Source organism: Ochlerotatus camptorhynchus, unplaced genomic scaffold, assembly GCF_037179485.1.
Source record: "Ochlerotatus camptorhynchus isolate MF236.1 unplaced genomic scaffold, CSIRO-AGI_Acam_v1.1 ptg000371l, whole genome shotgun sequence".
NCBI lineage: Eukaryota > Metazoa > Arthropoda > Insecta > Diptera > Culicidae > Ochlerotatus > Ochlerotatus camptorhynchus.
This window is the reverse complement of record NW_027040859.1, coordinates 15,367-35,724: the sequence shown is the minus strand read 5'-3', so window position 1 is coordinate 35,724 and position 20,358 is coordinate 15,367.

Genomic DNA, 20,358 nt, shown 5'->3' with positions numbered 1-20,358 from the left:
GTTTCCCAATCTGGGTCATTGCATGGGTTGGTGCAATATTGAACCAAATGCAAACAGAGAGCGAAATGGAAATTGAATGAGTGTATGCTAATTAAGCCACCGCGGAAAGTACGCTTCGATGGGCTAATTGTGGGATTTTGGTCAGTTTGAGTCGTATTGATTGCAGTGGTGAAGGGTCAATATGGGGAAATTTGAATGTATAGCCAAATAAAAAAAGCTTTGTGAAAACAGATCAAGTATTATCGAGCAACAATTGGGAAGCATGCATTTAGGACGTCACGAGGCATCTAGGGAAAATCCCCCTTAGAACGTGACGTACTTAATGGATGCTCTGTTTTCCCTATTTTAACTTTTCGAATTATTCCCATGAAGAGTAAACAAATGTGCAATTATAGGCAGATATCTGTTACCACTGTATTTCGATAGGTAAAGATAGGATAGAATCATGGGGCCACCGTTAGCTCAGTCGGTAAAGGAGTAGCTTAAAAGCTTAATGAATTTTAAGAGTTAGAAAATGTTTCGACTACCGTGCCAACATTGTGATATTAAAGCATTCTACAAGTCTAAATCATGGACAACAGAACTGTCATAAAACCAAAATTGACAGTTGGGATGGGCATAGTGTATGAGATTGTACTGGTCACACAATATAGTAAGGCAACATGCATAACTGATTAACTCTCAATTAACAATCGTTGAAGTTGAAGTACTCTAGAAGAACACTAAGTTAAAAGTAATGGGTTGTCTGGATATAATGGATAGAAAGCAAATTCGGCTCTCATGCATTGAGTGGAGAATCCTTTTGAAAAGTTAATGGATGCTCCAAAGAGAATGCGGAAACATAAATCCATGTTTGGACATTTTTCAATGAAAATATTTCTTCAGCATATAGGGGAAGTCTAATAACAACCCATAACAAACACTTAGCAAAGTTTCATGCAAATCGGAGAAGGTCGAGTCAAAAATTAATTGTTTTTGCTATTTGTAAAACAGCGATTGAAGGTAAAGAATGGTAATCTCATGGAGGATAGTTCAGCTTAAGTTCTTGGATGTTACATATTGAATAGCCAAAATCGCAAATATTCTCATTATTTTAATTGGTTCATATGCTATATGAAGGAATAAAGACTGATTCAACCACACAGGTAAAAAAAAAGTAGTGTAAATTTCCGTTACTATGATGCACATAAATGGAGCGTCATATATCATACAAATTTAGATTATAGATCGTGTAAATTTATGAGACATGTCATGCAATATCCCATATATTGTATGCAACTGTCCACTTTTGTTTGAAACATTTCTTGCAAGTTGCTAATTTACGTGAAAAGGAATTTTACATGTATGAATGTTTGCATGCATGGATGTTTACATCGCCAGTAAAATTCAGAATTTTTTGGTGTGCAGGGTATTTTTTGTCAAAAAGAGTTGGAGTCGGAGTTGGAAGTACCGACTCAGGCTCTTATTGCAACGCCGACTCCTACTCCAACTCTGACTTCTACTTCTACTCCGTCTCTTTTTTTTTTCCTTTGGTTTGTTTTTTTCCGTCGATCTTGTATCCTTGTACCCTACCTTTCGACCCATCAACTCATGAACCGGGGACCAACGGCTTTACTTCCCATCCGAAGGAAGGCGTGATCAGAGATGTTATGCCTCAGAACATCCAGGCGGCGCCGACTGGGATTGAACCCAGGCCTGCTGGGGTGAGAGGTAATCACGCTTACCACTACACCACCGGCGCCGTTTACTCCGTCTCTGATTATAATGAAAAATGTAGCAAACGGCGCCGGTGGTGGAGTGGTAAGCGTGATTACCTCTCACCCCAGTAGGCCTGGGTTCAATACCAGTCGGCGCCGCCGGGATGTTCTGAGGCATAACATCTCTGATCACGTCTTCCTTCGGATGGGAAGAAAAGCCGTTGGTCCCCGGTTCATGAGTTGATGGGTCGATAGGTAGGGTCCAGGTGTGGGAGCTGCCTTCCTGGCACGTCGGTAGCATTGGTGCTCAGCACGGAAAACAAGATCGACGGAAAAACAAACCAAAGGAAAAAAAAAAAACACACACACACAATTTACCCATTCGATTTTACATACACATAGGTTCGTTCAAGCTAAACTAGCAGAGCGTCATAGCTGGCGATAACGAATGAAAATAAAGAAGAATCTGTGCACGGTAACCGCAAACTACTCAATATTGAATAAAAATTACGCATTTTCGAGGGAAAGTGGGACTACCAAATAAATGAGTAAAATTTTACTCATAAATGAGTTATTATTACTACAAAAGTTGTTCTATTTTGAGTCATAATTAATCAAAAATGGGTAAAATTTGTAAAGCTTCCCTCGAAAATGCATAATTTTTAGTCAATATTGCGTGATTTATAGTCTGCTGATCGAAACAATCGTTATTACGTCACGGCGAGCGTATTTGAGGGTACGAAAGAAGCGGAATGAAAGTCAAGTGAAAAACGAACTGCATCAATACATTCAGCCCTTCATTTCCACACCTTTTATAGAACAGGTTGGAGCTGAATGCCGCTATATACCTATTCAGCGCATTCTTGAATGTAAACATACAAAGACGGAGCGTAAATCCCGTGTGATTCCGATTCAGCTTTGTCATTCAATTTTGGTCTTTGGTCATAAAGCTCCATTGTAGTGACCGATGCGCTTACGTTTGATCAGTGAATAGTTTTAACAGCTACAAATTTACGCCTGACGTCGACAAGTGCTAATGAAATTTCAAATTACATAATTTATAACCATGATCAGCGATGAAGGTAAGTTAATCAAAGTTCAACATTGCATGCTTCTATCGCGTTGTACTCAGTTTGTCGGGAATCTGAAGTAATGTTCTTGTATATATTACAATCAGAATTGTTAGTAATTTTAAGTTCTTTGTGCATGAACTTACAGGATTTGGAGAAGGTTGCAAAATTTTGACAAGACACTATCTTTATAAGTTAATGCAACGAAGGTATGGCTTTTTGGATGAAAAATTGGCCTACATGGAAAATGAACTTTTAAAAGAACTCAACTGCCCGGAAGATAAGTTGCACATTGCTAAAAGAAAGTTAACAATATTCAGATCAGAATTTAAACAAAAATGGTCTCATTGCGAGTATCATAAAGAGGCTTTTGTTCGAAAGCATTCGAAATGGCTGAAGGTAGTATTAAGCTTTCCCATGAGTAAAAAAATGAGAACTTCAGGTGCTGGACGCCCCAGCAAAGAATTTGTTGAGTTGAGTACTTGTAGCAAGCGACGTAAGACACAGGATCTCCGGGAAAATGTTCCTATTGAGAAATTGACTTACGCAACGCAGATGAGCCAGCGAGCTGTTGGGAATGCGGCGGCTGCTTCGGTCATTAAAGATATTAGCAAAACTCCGTCACAAGCCAGCACCTATCGAAAAGCATTATCAAAGTTTGAATCTCCTAAAGTAATTAAGAAATTCACCATCAGAAGCACTGGCCATTTTTGTTGAAGCAGATTTAACCAGAAGCCAGTGGGAAGTAATTCACGCTTCAAATAAGTTCATTTATCCATCATATTCAACAATACAAAAAGCTAAGACGCAATGCTTTCCCGAAGAAAAATGTTTTTCTGTATCTGAGGTTACCGTAGAAATTCAGCTTCAGGGTTTACTTAATCATACTGTTTCAAGGTTATGTTTATATCTGGATGCAATCTTAACCACTTTAACACCTATCGAACAACAAAATTTGGAACTTCACTCAAAGTGGGGTTGTGATGGTTCTTAGCAGGACAAGCTCAAACAAAAATTTGAAAACTACGAAAACACTGACAATCACATTTTTTTAAGCTCCTTTGTACCTCTGAGACTGTTTGTCAATATCGAAAACAATCATAAATTGTTGTGGCAGAATCCTTCTCCGTCATCACCACGATATTGTCGCCCTATTCGTGGCCGATTTCTCCGTGAAACTTATGAAAGCACTAATGACGAAATCACACATGTAGAAAACCAAATTGATCAACTGTCAAGATCAGAATATCGTTCTGCCAATGGAAGCCTTATTTTAATAAAGCATACACTTCAACCCACCATGGTTGACGCCAAAGTATGTAGTGCGGCAACCAACACTTCGTCTAGCATGCGTTGCTATATATGTGTTATTAAAACTTTCGTAATTTTTTATTATTTTTTTATTTCAGGATGATTCTTGGATAATTTCTTTGCTTTTTTTTGTTCAATAATCCTTATATTAAGCAGAAAAATAAACTAATCCTACTTTCAAAACCCATTACTTTTTTTATTCGTATGGATGATGAAAGGCCAGCTATGCACTGCTAAGTAGATGGATTTTAAAAGTTAAAGTTAACAGAAGTCTGAAAACCTATTATTATTAAATATTTTAATACATATTAGCAGAAAATTGCTCAATACCAGTGAATATAATTTTGGCCAGGTTTTTGTTCCAGTTACTCCTCTGTGCAACGCCGACTCATACTCCAACTCTGACTCCTACTTCTACTCCGTCTCTGATTATAATGAAAAATAAAGTTTTGTTAGAACGTTGAGTTAGTCCACCCCAACAAATGATTTGAGCTGATTAAAAGCTGAATAAGAAATTGTCTGGCTGAGGAAGTCATTTTTGCCTGATTAAGATCTTATTCAATTACCTCTCACCCCAGCAGGCCTGGATTCAATCCCAGTCGGCGCCACCGGGATGTTCTGAGGCATTGTTGGTTCCCGGTACATGAGTCGATGGGTCGATAGGTAGGGTCCAGGTGTGGGAGCTGACTTCCTGGCACGTCGGTAGCATTGGTGCTCAGCACGGAAAACAAGATCGACGGAAAGCAAATCAAGGAAAAAAAAATGAACATTTATTCAGCTTTAAATGTTTGTTGGGTTGGGCAGTTTTTTAGCTCATGCCACAATTACCGCCACTAATAAAAATGATCCATGCGATTTAATGGTCCAAATTTTGAATAATTCGATTTCGGAGTTGTCGAGTAGGTGCCAGTGCTGTTATTGTGAGTATGCTTGGTATACACAGTTTTGGTCACGAACTGCTCAGCTCCTAATCTTCAACTAAAGGGTAGAACAATCACTCAAAGTATGTCTTTCAAGTATTTAGGTGTTTGGTTCGATTCCAAATGCACATGGGGAAAACATATTGCGTACCTGAAACAAAAATGCCAGCAAAGAATTAATTTTCTTCGTACAATTACTGGAACTTGGTGGGGAGCACACCCGGAAGATCTGATCAGGTTGTATCGAACAACCATCTTGTCGGTTCTAGAGTACGGTAGCTTCTGCTTTCAATCCGCGGCGAAAGCACATATCTTGAAGCTGTAACGGGTTCAATACCGTTGCCTCCGAATCGCGCTTGGCTGTATGCACTCGACGCATACGATGAGCCTCTAAATAAGTACTCGCGGGTGTTCTCCCACTGACAGATCGTTTCGCGGAACTGTCCTTCCGGTTTCTTATCCGTTGTGAAGTAATGAACCCTTCGGTAATAGAAAACTTTGAGAAGCTGCTCGACAGAAATCCTCAAACAAGATTCATGAGTCTCTATTACGAGTACATGACGCTGGAGATTGGCCCTTCTTCATTCAATTTCTCTCGTGTTTGCCTCCAAGACTTTTATAGTTCCTCTGTAAATTCGAGGGTAACGCAATACAAAGAACCGCTGCGTTGAAGTGCAATAGGCACAGTCATAAGCCTGGTGATCATTATAGACTACGGTCACGTAGCGAAAGTCAAAGCTAAAAATTAATAGTTTGAAGGTGAAAACTAAAGCTAAAGTGCTAAAGTGAGCTAAGTTGGAAGTTTGAAGAAGTTGTAGAGGAAGTTGCCACATACCATTGGACAGCCAGGACCTCGCGGTTTTACCGTAACGCCAGTGAACTCAACGAATTTTTCCGGAGTCGACCACGCCAATCGCCGATAGTGTGTCCGATTCGCAGTTCCAGAATCTGATCCCTCAGCTACAGTGTGCACCACCAATCCAGGCAAGTCAACTTACCCTTGTGGTTCGTTGAAACCTCGAGTCCGTCACCATACTCGAGGGGCGCGCGGGACAGGTAGAGGCGTCCACCCCTGGCCCAAGAAGGTGATGCGGTACCAGAGGAAGGAGAGGAACGACGACGGCAGTGGCAGGTGAAGGGGCCCCGAAGACAAAGAAGAGTAGTGCTAGCACAAGGTAGGAGTAGACATCTAAGGAAGTGGGAGACCGTCCGTGAAGTGAGTTTCGTCAAAACGAATAAAGTGGGAGTTTGTCTTAAGTGAACTTTGAGTGTTTTCTTGGTTCGCGGAATAATCACGAGCGTGTGCCGACCCTGAGGCTTGGAGACGGGGGTCTCATCAGTGCTGGGAGTAAAGGGTGATACGGTCAAAATTTGGTCAAGGGAAAACGCGTGTAAATCGGTGAAATCGTTTATTTAAAAAATCAAATTAAATTTCTTTTTCAAGTTCAATTAGTATAAAATTCAGGAAAAATATTCAGTTAGGCTTCCGCTTTTCCAAATCCGAATTGCCGGGCCTAACGCTTGACCCCTGCCATCAGATTTTGTACAGCCACCTTGTCCACCTTCTTCGCCGCAGAAGCCAGTTTGCCTTGAACTGCTGCTCGCCCTTAGCAGTTTTTTTGGTCTTCTTTAGGTTCCGCTTGACAATAAAAGCCCAGTATTTCTCAATTGGGCGGAGCTCTGGCGTGTTGGGAGGGTTCTTGTCCTTGGGAACCACCTGCACGTTGTTGGCGGCGTACCACTTCATGGCCTTTTTACCGTAATGGCAAGATGCCAAATCCGGCCAAAACAGTACGGAACAACCGTGCTTCTTCAGGAAAGGCAGCAGACGTTTATTCAAACACTCTTTCACGTAAATTTCTTGGTTGACAGTCCCGGAAGCTATGAAAATGCTGCTTTTCAAGCCACAGATACAGATGGCTTGCCAAACCAGATATTTCTTTGCAAACTTTGACAGTTTCATGTGCTTGAAAACATCTGCTACCTTTCCCCTTCCTTTTGCCGTATAAAACTCCTGTCCCGGAAGCTGCTTGTAGTCGGCTTTGACGTAGGTTTCGTCGTCCATTACCACGCAGTCAAACTTCGTCAGCATCGTCGTGTACAGCCTCCGGGATCGCGCTTTGGCCGTCGTATTTTGTTTATCATCGCGATTTGGAGTCACTACCTTCTTGTAAGTCGATAGTCCGGCTCGTTTTTTGGCTCGATGCACGGTTGTAGACGATACACCCAGCTTATTTGCGGCATCTCGGAGAGAGAGGTTAGGGTTTCGCTTGAAACTACCGGAAACTCTCTTTGTCGTCTCAGCGGCTTCCGGTTTTCGATTTCCCCCCGATCCAGACTTCCTGGCTGTCGACAAACGTTCCCCAAACACTTTAATTACATTTGTAACGGTTGATTTGGCAACTTTTAGCGATTTTGCCAACTTTGCGTGCGAGTAGCTCGGATTTTCGCGATGCGCGAGCAAAATTTTGATAAGCTGCTCTTCTTGACCAAACTTTTTTCTTTTTTTCGGTTTTGCAGGTAGGCGTAACCCCTTAACTCCAACGCAGGCAACAGCTGTAGTTAAATTAATTCCATTAACTACTGCTTTAATTACATTAATTACACAATGTAGAACATTAACTACTTTTTAACTCCATTAATTACAGTTGAAATTTTCGTAATTAAAGTACATTAATTACATTTTCAATACTTTCAATTACATTAATTACGGAGAGATAATTTTTATTACATTCAGTACTACTTCAAAACTCATTTATTACTTTAAGTACTTTTGATTGCATTTTTACACTGAAAATGTATTTTCGTCATTTCTCTGAAAACCGTTTCGTAAAAATGAATATCGTACATAAAACATATCTTTCATAAATGGTACGAAATATTCGTTTTTCCTGTCATCTAGCGCAATGCTGATATTACGCCTTATTCGTATAATACACAAATTCAACTTCGTACACACAAACCAACAACTGCGCTTCTAGTCTCCTAAAGTGCTGATTGTGTGTTGGAGATGGAATACTTTTTTCTTGAAATATTGTCGGTTTGACCAATACATGCAAGCTACCACAATAAATCAAATTGCTGGTCCCGGTGGTTTTATGCCAGAGAAAAAAAAAATACATACAAGCAGCAGAAAAAGCAAACGAAATCGAACTACCGTACTATGACTGCTTCTTATTTGCCTTTAGTCTTACCATTTCTCGTAGCACAGATTGAGCGATGGATAAAGCACAAATCTGACTATCACAAGGTTCATGATTCGAGTCCGATCTGAAGCCTAGTTTTATTTTTTGTCATATTTATTCCTTCCAATGATGAAGTTATTTTTACCCATCCTCACTAACACACTCCACATTTTTCGTTCTCCACAACCAACACTTGTGGCCCGCTGGTTAAGTGAAGTGATAGTGAGTATGATAGTATTAACGAAACTAGTTTCATACAATGTACAAATCAATTTCGTTGCAGAAAACAACGAATAAATTCGTAGAACAAACGAGCGATTTCGTTGTATAAACGAAATTTTATTTTCAGTGTGGTGGACGAACCGTGACCGTTGAACCGTCGTACGTGCCACGAATTCTCCACGCAATGGCCCGATTACGCCACCCCTATGGACGTCCATTCATGACTGCACACAGCGTGCTCTGGTGGTGGCTAGTGGCATTGTTCTGCAGTTTATAGGGAAGTGTCTCCTAGCGTAACATAGGTATTAGAATCGATTTTCACACGTCCTGCCGTCTGCTCCCGATAGCCATCCACACAAGCTATCTCACCTGTGTAAAACATTCTCAATCGATAGAACTCGGCGCGATCTGGCTCGACAGTTTAATTACGACATCGTAGAATCAAATTGAATATGAAAAATCGACCCAGCAAGGTGAAATTTGCTGATGTCTGTATGTGCGTCTGTGGACGCGTTTCATCTAGGCAAGCTTTTTTCGAGATGGCTCATGCGATCAATATGGTTGATATCTCGTTCGATAGGCCCCATTGCGCCATTGATCGCTATTGAATTTTTTCTCGATCTGACTTCCTGACGATCTGACACACACGCTATCTCACCTGTATAAAACATTCTCAATCTATAAAGCCCAATCGATTCCCAATTTAATCTAAACAAGATTTTTTGGAGATGGCTTATTCGATCAATATGGTTGATACTTGCATGTCCCCTGTTTTTTTTTGTCAGAAGAAGGCTTTATGTTTAGTTTGGGCGTTATGATCAGAAGAAGAAATCGGACGCAAAATCGTGGAATGTAGGGGAGAATAGCCCATAATGCACCCCTGGGTTAAAATGGCCCCGTGCAGTTTTTCGTTGCTTATCTATTACTAATTTTGGAAATATCATGTGCCAGAATGTTAGTTCAAGCACTGAACTAGCAATGCTGATTTTTAAATTCACGAATTGACAATGGGAAAGATATGAAAAACAGCGCAGGGGCATTTTACCCCAGGGGTGCGATTTGAACCATCCTACCCTACGTATTCCAATAGACCTTTTCGATGCTTAATCGTCTTTCTCTATCTATCACACATGTATGAATCGGCGGTGTATTTTCCCACTAATGTGTTTCCCTCTTGCTCGCACTCGTTGGACAGTAGTGTGCGCCGAGTAGACGTCGAGAAGCTCTATAAGACCAGTCAGATGTTGTCCCTTTAAATTTGTGCACGACCGATGAGATCAACCTTAATAAAAACCTCAATAATCTGCTGGAAAATGAGGAAAATTTACGAAAATTTTACACAGTCTAGTAGTAGTACCAATAGACCGAGAAAATCCAATCTTTAGTGTTATCATTTTCTGGTATTCTGGAAAAAACTTTTTGTGATTTATGAGTAAAGTAAAATCAAATTTGGGTTGATCTCGTTGGCCGTGTGCAGCGAGTTTTTCCGGGGGGTAACTGGCGCTTTAAACCTTGGTCTATACATCACACTCATTTTTAAAAATCGCTATTGGAACTGCTACATCGTGAAACAAAATTGGAAACTCTGACCGATCAGTCCCGTTAGCGTAGCTGTTGGAGGTGCCGCAGGCTATGGTGCAACATTTTTTCAAAATTTATTCTGTATTCTTGCGGAACATTTGAAAAAGGCCTATCCTCGGCCTCTCTCTTTGATTTACCACGGCAACATAAACGAATTTCTCGCTAAGCTCACAGGACAGTTCAACATACAATGATGTTAGCTGTATAGTCGCTATATTCATAGCCTGGCGGAGAGAATCTCGGGAACCAATTGAGCTGCCAAATAGTCGTTTGACCAATTAAGCTGTCAACTGACGACCAACAACAGAAAAAGGCACATCAGCTATTACGAACAAAACTTCCGGAAGCCGTTTTCTCGTGACTTAAGCCTCGCCTACGCAAACTAACTCAAATTTCCCCTATCCGATGATGAAAGCATAATCAAAGTTTTGTTTATAAAACTTGATAGTACCATTTCAATTGTTGGTCTACAATATATTGAATTGTTTCCGCTCTTTGATGTATCGAAATTCTATCCGCCAGACTATAAATATAGCGACTATAGTTAGCTTGCACCTGAATCAACACACTGAATGGGAAATTCATTTGCAGTCGGGTTATTCGCGAAAGAGAAATCAAGGAAGAGAATTGGGCTGATTGATTATTTAACTTTAAACTTGGTTCGTTAAATATTGTTGTAATATAATAAGATTGTATATAATAAGATTGTGCTTAAAGTATGTAGAGAAGATTAAGTAAAAAGTCATAAGGCTATGATTTATGTTTTGGACTCCAATTCAAACTAACAATTGCTGTTTTGTTTGCAATAATTGAGCAGTGCAGAAACGGAGACCAATAAAAAATATCCATTAGGGCTGGCTCGTACATATATCTATGGATAATATCAAAAACGAGATAATACTGGGTAACAAAGGTTCTATTCACCTGCCCGGTGGATCAATTTGGGTTTTACAGAACAGAAATCAAAACGAATCGGACGAATCGAATGTATACATTCCGAGAAATTTTTAGGCACCGGTTTTGAAAATATGATTCCGAGATAATCGCGTTTAAAGTTTCAAGTTGGGTTTAGTCCACTATAAGTGAATATTTTTTGTACGTCGCATAACTTTCACAATTTTCATCGGATCAACTTGATCTTTTGAGGAAATATTCTTGTCTTTATATACTTTCGATTAGGACAATAAAAAATAAATCGATTTTTTGAAAGTGTGCAGGTAGGCGTAACCCCTTAAAGGCTATTGCGTGCCCTTAGGGTAAATTTTGATCTGACCATGTTGCAAGAAATCCGTGGAATACCAGATCACCATCGGTCGATGGTTGTTCCCTTCATTTTTGCAAACAAGTACCACCATGTCAGTAACAATAAGAGTTTTTTCACAGATGGGTCAACTATAAACGCTTCCACTGGATTTGGAGTATTAAACGAATTTCATAGCGCCTCATATCAACTGCAAAAACCCTGTTCCGTATACGTTGCGGAACTAGCAGCCATATTCTATGCAGTAGAGCAAATTGCCTCACTACCATATGATCACTCTTTTATTTTTACAGATAGCCTTAGCTCATTGGAGGCTATTCGATCAATGAGGCCGATGAATGATGATGATGATGATGATGATGATGATGATGATGATGGTCCCACCTCTTACCCCTAAAAAGGTTTGAGCTGGACGATTTATCTTTAAGATAATTAAATATGACATTTTAACCAGGTTGGCAAACAAAATCGAACTGGTTTCAGTTACAGATATAAATTCCCTCTAGTGTTTACAGTTGCTTCACAGCGATATAAATGTGGAAAAGCTCAGGCGTCCACCTCTTAGTTCGCCTTTTTGTCCACCTAAAATATTCATAAGTATTAAAAGCAATCAAGAGTTAATGAACAATCAACAAAGCATCCAATTACACTAGCAACCCCGCAATCTGATGCTATCATAATTTTCAGCAATGTCAGGAATGCTCACGAACCCCTAACATTTGCCAGAAAACTTACTACTAACTCAAGGTATCTTCCAAATAAGCTTCAAAATTGCATTTTTTTTTTTTTTTGTTAATTACTTTATTTGTACAGGCTCATTCGAATAAACTTTACAGAGCCAAGTTATCATTTTCTTTATACATTATAAATGTCTTAAATCTAAAATTAAAGGATTGGAACCGATTACTCGCGGTCTTCTCGAGGTTAGTGGATGACAATTGTTTGGATCGGGAGAGGGAAAAGGAGATTTGGAATATGATTTATGATTCAAAAATTTCACTATTTCTAAAACAAATACTTAATCCTATCGACGTTATATCAACTCTGTAATTATACAATTATTACAGAAACAAATCTACAAAAAAAAATACACACACACATACAAAACACAAACTAAACACAAGGTTAATCAAACTTACAATCTATGGTTAATATTTTTCAAGAAAACATATATGAGTTGCATAAACTCCAGATCGCGTCTAGCCAAAATATCCCGAACTGGAACATTAGGTTGTCTACCTCGAGCCCGAAGGGAATCGTACAACTCGGATCTGACTCCACGGTGCTCAGCACATGACCAAATAATGTGATCTGCGTCCTGGTAACCTTGTCCACATTCACAGAGATTGCTGTCCCCCAGCCCAACACGGAACAAGTGAGCGTTTAACGAATAGTGATTGGACATGAGGCGAGACATCAGACGAATGAAGTCTCGACCCACCTCCAAACCTTTGAACCAAGTACACTTCGACACCTTAGGAATAATTGAATACAACCATCGTCCCAAACTCCCTTCACTCCATTTATTTTGCCAGCTGGCGAGTGACTGTTGACGATAAATGAAGAAAAATTCGTCGTAGGCGATTTGTCGATCGTAAATATCGCCTTCCATAGCGCCCACCTTTGCAAGCGAGTCCGCCTTCTCATTGCCCGCAATCGAGCAATGAGATGGGACCCATGCAAAGGTGATGACAAAAGATCTTAAAGATAAAGCACTTAAAAGCTCTCGTATTTTCATGAGAAAATACGAGGAGTGCTTTACCGGCCTCATAGAGCGAATAGCCTCGACAGAACTGAGACTATCCGTAAAAATAAAATAATGATCTGGTGCAAGTGAGGCGATCGTTTCTAGCGTATAATGTATTGCCGCCAGTTCAGCAACATATACGGAACAAGGAGCATGAAGCATTCGAGAGGCGCTATGAAATTCGTTATAAATACCAAAACCAGCGGACGCCTCTATTAGTGATCCATCTGTGAAGAACGATCTTGCGGAATCAACTTGGCCAAACTTTGCAGCGAAAATTGACGGAGCAATCATGGAACGATGATGCTCTGGGATTCCGCGAATCTCTTGCGTCATTGATAAATCAAAATGAACAGAACTGTCGAAGTCGGAGAAGCAAACACGATAGGGATTATGCTGCGAAGGGCTGACATCCTGTGTTATGTACACGTAGTACAATGACATAAAACGAGTTTGAGGGTTTAGCTCAAGAAGCTTCTCAAAGTTTGCAATCACCAGTGGGTTCATAATTTCACAACGGGTGAGGATCCTGAGGGATAATTCCGAAAACCGATCAGAGAGTGGCAACATGCCCGCTAACACTTCGAGACTCATCGTATGAGTCGAGTGCATGCATCCTAACGCGATACGAAGACAGCGATACTGGATCCGTTCCAGTTTGATGATGTGAGTTTTAGCCGCCGACTGGAAACAAAAACTACCGTATTCTAAAACCGATAAAATCGTTGTCCGGTACAACGTTAGAAGATCTTGCGGATGGGCTCCCCACCACGTTCCGGTAATTGTTCGGAGAAAATTGATCCTTTGTTGGCATTTTCGTCTCAGATACTCAAGGTGCATTTTGAATCGAACCAGACCCCAAGATATTTGAAGGACATAGAATGAGTGATCGGTTTACCCAAAAGTTGAAGCTTTGGTTGTGCTGGGCTATGCTTCCTAGAAAAAACGACCAACTCAGTTTTCTCCGTGGAGAATTCGATACCTAGCTGGATAGCCCAAGTAGACAAATTGTCTAAGGTATCCTTGCAGGTCGGCCTCTCTGGGTCCTGTCATAGACACTACTCCGTCATCTGCAAGTTGTCTCAACGTGCAGTTTTCACTTAGACAATTGTCAATTTCTCTGACGTAGAAATTATACAGAAGGGGGCTTAAACATGAGCCCTGGGGGAGACCCATGTAGCTAAATCGTGAAGCTGTAGAGTTTCCATGAGAAAAGCTCATATGTTTCTCTGACAGCAAATTGTACAAAAAGTTATTAATTAATGGAGAAAGGCCACAAGCGTGGAGTTTGTCTGAAAGGACTTCAACCGATACTGAATCAAAAGCCCCCTTAATATCCAAGAAGACAGAAGCCATTTGCTCTTTATTAGCAAAAGCCAACTGAATTTCAGTGGAAAGCAACGCGAGACAGTCGTTCGTTCCCTTGCCCCTACGGAAACCAAATTGAGTATCTGAGAGTAGGTGGTTCAACTCAACCCATTTGTCCAGGCGAAAAAGGATCATTTTCTCCAACAATTTTCGAATACACGATAGCATCGCAATGGGACGATACGAGTTGTGATCTGACGCGGGTTTTCCAGGCTTTTTAATGGCTATAACTCTCACCCGCCTCCAATCATCCGGAACAATATTAAGCTCCAGGAACTGACCAAACAAGTTCAACATGCGCCTCTTAGCGACGTCTGGGAGGTTCTTCAACAAGTTGAACTTGATTCTATCAGCCCCCGGAGCCGAATTGCCACACGAAAGGAGCGCGAGTGAGAGCTCCAGCATTGAAAAAGGCTGGCTGATCTCGTCTACCGAATTCGTCGTTTCGCGAGGAATCATCTGTGCCGGCACAGAATCAGGACATACTTTTCGCGCGAACTTGAGAATCCAACTATCGGAGTACTCCTCGCTCTCGTTGTTTGAAGACCGGTTACGCATCCTTCGCGCCGCATTCCAAAGCGTATTCATCGACGTTTCGCGCGATAATCCGTCCACGAATTGCCGCCAGTATCCGCGTTTCTTGGCTTTGATGAGGCTCTTGAGTTCGCGTTCAAGAGCCGAGTACGCTTCGAAATGTACGGGTGTTCCACGTTTCCGGAAAAGCTTAAACGCGTCGGACTTTTTACGATAAACCTCAGTGCATTGCTGGTCCCACCAAGGGGAAGGAGGTTTCCTACGGAAAGACGTTCCTGGAACCGGCCGAGTTTGAGCTTGAAGCGCGCTGTCCAAGATCAGATTGGAGAGGAAGTTATATTCCTCCAACGGTGGAAGCCCTTCTACCGACGTTAGGGCATCTTCTATCACATTCTTGAACTTTGTCCAATCGATATTACGGGTAAGATCGTACGCGACGTTAACGGGTTCCGACGGATTGAACCCACTGGCAATCGAAATTTTGATCGGCAAGTGATCACTACCGTGGGGATCTTGGATCACATTCCACGTGCAATCCAACGATAATGCGTTAGAGCAAAGTGTGAGGTCTAATCTACTTCCATTCGAGGATGGGCCAGCCAAACGTGTTACTTCTCCATTGTTAAGAATTGTCATATTAAAGCTGTCGCAGAGGTCATATATCAAAGTAGAACGGTTGTCATCATACAGTTCCCCCCAGCCTGTACCGTGGGAATTCAAATCTCCCATAATCAACCGTGGAGCAGGAAGTACCGAACAGATATCTGAAAGTTGTTTGCGATTAACAACGGCTCTAGGAGGAATATAAACAGAAGCAATACAAAGGCTCTTACCTTTAATAATAGCCTGACATGCAACAACTTCAATACCTGGAAATTGTGGAAGATTCACTCTATAGAAGGAATGGCACTTTTTGTTCCCCAAAAGTACCCCTCCTCCACGCGAATCCTCACGATCCAGTCGAATAATGTTAAAATCATAAAAAGGAAGATCGATATCTGAAGAGAGCCAAGTTTCACAAACAGCAAATGCATCACAATCATTATTGTGAATTAAAAACTTAAAAGAATCTAATTTAGGAATGAGACTTCGACAATTCCACTGTAGAACAGTGATCAAATCCCCGACCTCGTTTGGAAAATTATCCATCGAAGGAAATGATTGCTGCAATGAGGGGCCACTTCAATGTCAATTGCTTCAAGAGGGTCTTCACAGAAGGAAGCATTGCCAGAACAATGCTTTTGAGAGGATCAGAAATATTGAGGTACTTGAGAATATCGTCCACAATTTTATCAAATGAGAACAACCCGGATGAAGAAGGGGCTTCTGTTCTTAAAAATGGGCCATCAGGGGTTTTTGATGTCCCCGGGAGAGATGGAAAGTTCTGGTTATAGTCAGTTCTGCGGAAACCAGGAGGAGTTGAAACTTCCTTTTTTCCATCACTCCTTGATTTGGGCAGGCTGATTTGGGGTTCCTTATCTGCAACTTTCCGAGAACGGATGCGTTTTCGTTTCCGTGCAGAACCTTCCGGAAAACTGAAAGAAACTCCCTCCTCAGCCAAGTCAGAGTCAGACTCGTCATCAGACAAAACAGCAAAGGGATTTTTGTCGTTGGTTGATGGTGTGGCTGTTTTTAGCATTGCTGCAAAAGACTGCCTGGAACGCTCCTTAAGAGAGCGTTCTAGTTTCTCCCCGCGTTGTTTGTACGCCGGACACGATGAGAGACCATGAGGAGTTCCCTTACAGTACACGCATTTTGGTGCAGTGACTGTGCAGGCGCCATCCTCGTGCTTCTCCCCGCATTTGGAACAGCGTGCCTTGCTGCCACAGTGAGAGGCCGTATGTCCCAACTGTTTGCAGTTTTGGCAGTTCATGACCCGAGGAACAAACAAACGCACAGGTAGCCGAAGTTTTCCCAACTCGATGTAGTCAGGAAGGGCTGAACCAGAAAAGGTCACTCGAAACGAGTCTGTGGGGGTAAAGCTCTTTTTACCCTCGCTGAAAGATACTGAGTTCAGCTTCTGGACTTCCAGTATCTCAACCGTGGGAAGCAAGGGGTTCTTGAAACGGCCAACCGCTTGCTTCGCCAAGATCTCGGGGGTCAGACTCGCTTCGGTGACCACACCTTCGATCTCCACATTACGAGCTGGGATGTACACTCTATACTCGAGTGTAAAGAGCTGGGAGGCAGCAATCTCGTTAGCTTGTTTCAGGTTAGAGACGACAACGCGAAGTTTATTGTACCTCACCTTCGAGATTTCGGTCACGGCCGAGAACCGCTTCGTCAGATCATTAGTAATTTGCATTACATTCAAAGGTTTCTTTTTGGGCTGAAAGTAAACAACCCATGGGCCAGTCGAGTCTTCTGGGTAGGCTCGCGATCGGGGGCTTATCTGTCCCTGCCCATTACCAGACTGAGATGACGAACCAGGGATGACATCATCTGATTTCTGGGATGACAGACGTTTTCGACCCTTCTTGCTATCGCGTGGCAAAGTGGTGTCATCTTCCGACAAAACGTCCATTTCGTCTTCCGACAAAATGTCCATTTTGCCGTACTAGTGGGAGCGAAAAACGCTCTACCACTGCAACGATAATCAAAATTACTCGGACACAATACACGAGAAAAAAAAAATACAAACACAGAAACACAAACTTAAAATTTAACTGATGGGAGAAAGAAAGAAACAAGAACAAAAACTTATCTGATAATCCTATACTACTACCACCGAGCGTTTACACAGCAGCAGCGGAGCGACGCGCAGCTTTGATGATCTTCGATCCGCGTGTGCGGGCGGTCTTCGTTGGTGTGTGCTTGTATGAAGCTCGGCACTCAGCTGAACACACGATGATAGATGAGCGGTGTAAATGTGGAGGCAGATGCTGACACTCGATGACGATGATCCGTGTGCACAGGTATGCGTGACCACGCACCGATGGTGCGCAAAATGGTTGGCGAATTGGCAATCGCAAAAACAATTTTCCTTCCGATGATGCCGAAAACACACTTTCTTCTCAGAAAAAAACTCACTTTTTGATAAATTTATCGGGAATTATGCCAGGAATCACTAAGCGAGAAAAAACTGATTATTTACGTCAGATAATAGCGAGAAAACTTCCAAATTAACGGAGCGCGAAACAAGTCGACCGTTCTTCTTGCTAGGACGCAGTGGGATGCATTTTTTTTTTATCAAATGTTAAATTCAGTCCTCTATATCCGTAATACGCGCGCGAGGCTCAAACCTTTGTAGACTACTATTTTTTTTTACTACTACTATTAAATCATATATCAAAAATCCATCATCACCATCGTGGCGAACAAAATAGTTTTTGCAGTGCTACAATAATTATTAAAAAGTCGTTATAACAGCTATCCATATAAAATAATCCGTTAGAGATAACTTCGTCAAGATACATAATTTGTCAATTCATAAAAAATCACTGGATAACTGTTCAAAAGACAGTTTTAACGTGTGAAATGCAGTGTCTTTTAAATTCTGTAAGTGTTGCTAAACGTTTGATATGTCTAGGCATCGAATTGAAAACATTTATTCCTTTATAATATAATGAATTTTGTGAAGCACAAGTCAAGAAATGTGGTGTTCTTATTTCAACCGCGTTTCTAGTATTATATCTATGAAAGTCACTTCCTCTTTCAATTCGATCACACAAATATCGAGGCAGCAAACCGTTAACTACTTTAAAAATGAACACCATAGTCAAATATACAATTCTTTGCTTCACCGACAACCATTGTAAGGCGTCTAGCATCAAAGTTGAGGAAGTGAATCTATTACATCTCAAAATCAAACGCATTATTTTATTCTGCAAGCGCTGTAATCTCGATATTTGTGTTGCATTGGCAGAAATAAAATGGAAAGGCAAAAGTGTAGATGAGGAGAGATGATTGATTTGTATAGCTGTATTTTACTGGCAATAGTTAAATCGTTTTTCAATCGACATAGAATTCCATACTTCTTGGCAATTTTCTTGATGACATTGTCAATGTGAGAGTTGAACTTAAGTTTGTCATCAATAATCACGCCAAGATATTTAATCTCCTGAACGCGATCAACAGTCTCATCATCAATTACAACAGAGACGTTCTCATTTTATCGATTCCGCGAAATCACCATAAATTTAGTTTTACTTGTATTCAATTTTAACTGCTTATACTTCAACCATCTACTTACATACTGCAAATCTTCATTCAAGTGTGAGACGGCAACTTCTAAATCCTTAGCTGCAATGAATAACACAGTATCATCTGCAAAAAGGTTAATGTCGCAAAACCGTAAAACACGTCGCAAGTCATTAATATACATAATAAATAAAAGGGGCCCTAATACACTTCCCTGGGGCACTCCAAGGTTGTTCCCCACGGGACTGGAAACAGAATCATTAAAAACAGTCCGTTGAGTTCTGTCAGACAAATAGCTTTCAAACCATTTATATGCAGTACTCGTAATTCCAAAGCGCTTGATTGTACTTAACAGTAAGGGCCTAGAAATTGTTTCAAAAGCGCGTTTCAGATCCAAAAAAACAGCAACAATCGTATCTTTACGCTCCAAGTTGTCTTTCCACTTTGCTAACACCAAATTCAATGCGGTTTCACAAGAATGCCCTTTCCGACATCCCGATTGTTCTGGTATCAACAAAGAGTTGCTATTCAAATACTGCAACAGCTGGCCTTTAACAACAAGTTCTAAGATTTTCTCTAAAGTGTGCAACATGTTGATCGGACGAAACTCTTCGGCTTTAATCGTTCCAGCAACTTTTTGAATAGGGACCACTAAGGATTCCTTCCAAATTTGTGGCACATGTCCAGTTTGTAATGATTCATTAATAAGGTCCAGCAAGATGTGGCCAATGACATGAAAGCAATCTTGAATAACTCTAGCATTAACATTATCTACTCCAGCCGATTTTCCTAATGAAAAAAAAAAAAAATAACTCTAAGTTCATCTAATGTGATTGGGTGAAAAACTTCAAATCTGCAACTACTTTTAACTGGCTGTTTTATTTCGTCAGGTTCATCGACCAATTCAATGAATTGATTAATCAATGAAACACTTTCGACAAAATAATCATTAAACTTAGATGCAATTACTTGTTCAGACTGTTCTAATGTGCCATTAAAAGTTATGGACCGCGGTTTGCAATTACTAGGTTTTAATAAAAATTTCAAAATTTTCCATAACTCTTTGCTGTTGTTTTGATGCTGATCGAGTTTTGATGCAACGAGTTTTCTTTATCGATTGTGAATACTTATTACGCGCGATTGTGTACCTAGTCCAATGATTGTCATTATTAGATCTACAAAACTTTTTGTACCATTTGTCCCTTTTCCGTTTAAGACGCAAAAGATCCAAATTGTACCAGCTGTTCGAGTTTGTCAAAGAAACAAACTTTTGCTCAACTAGTTGATTGGTACACGTTTTCAAAGCGTTATTAAGAACAGCT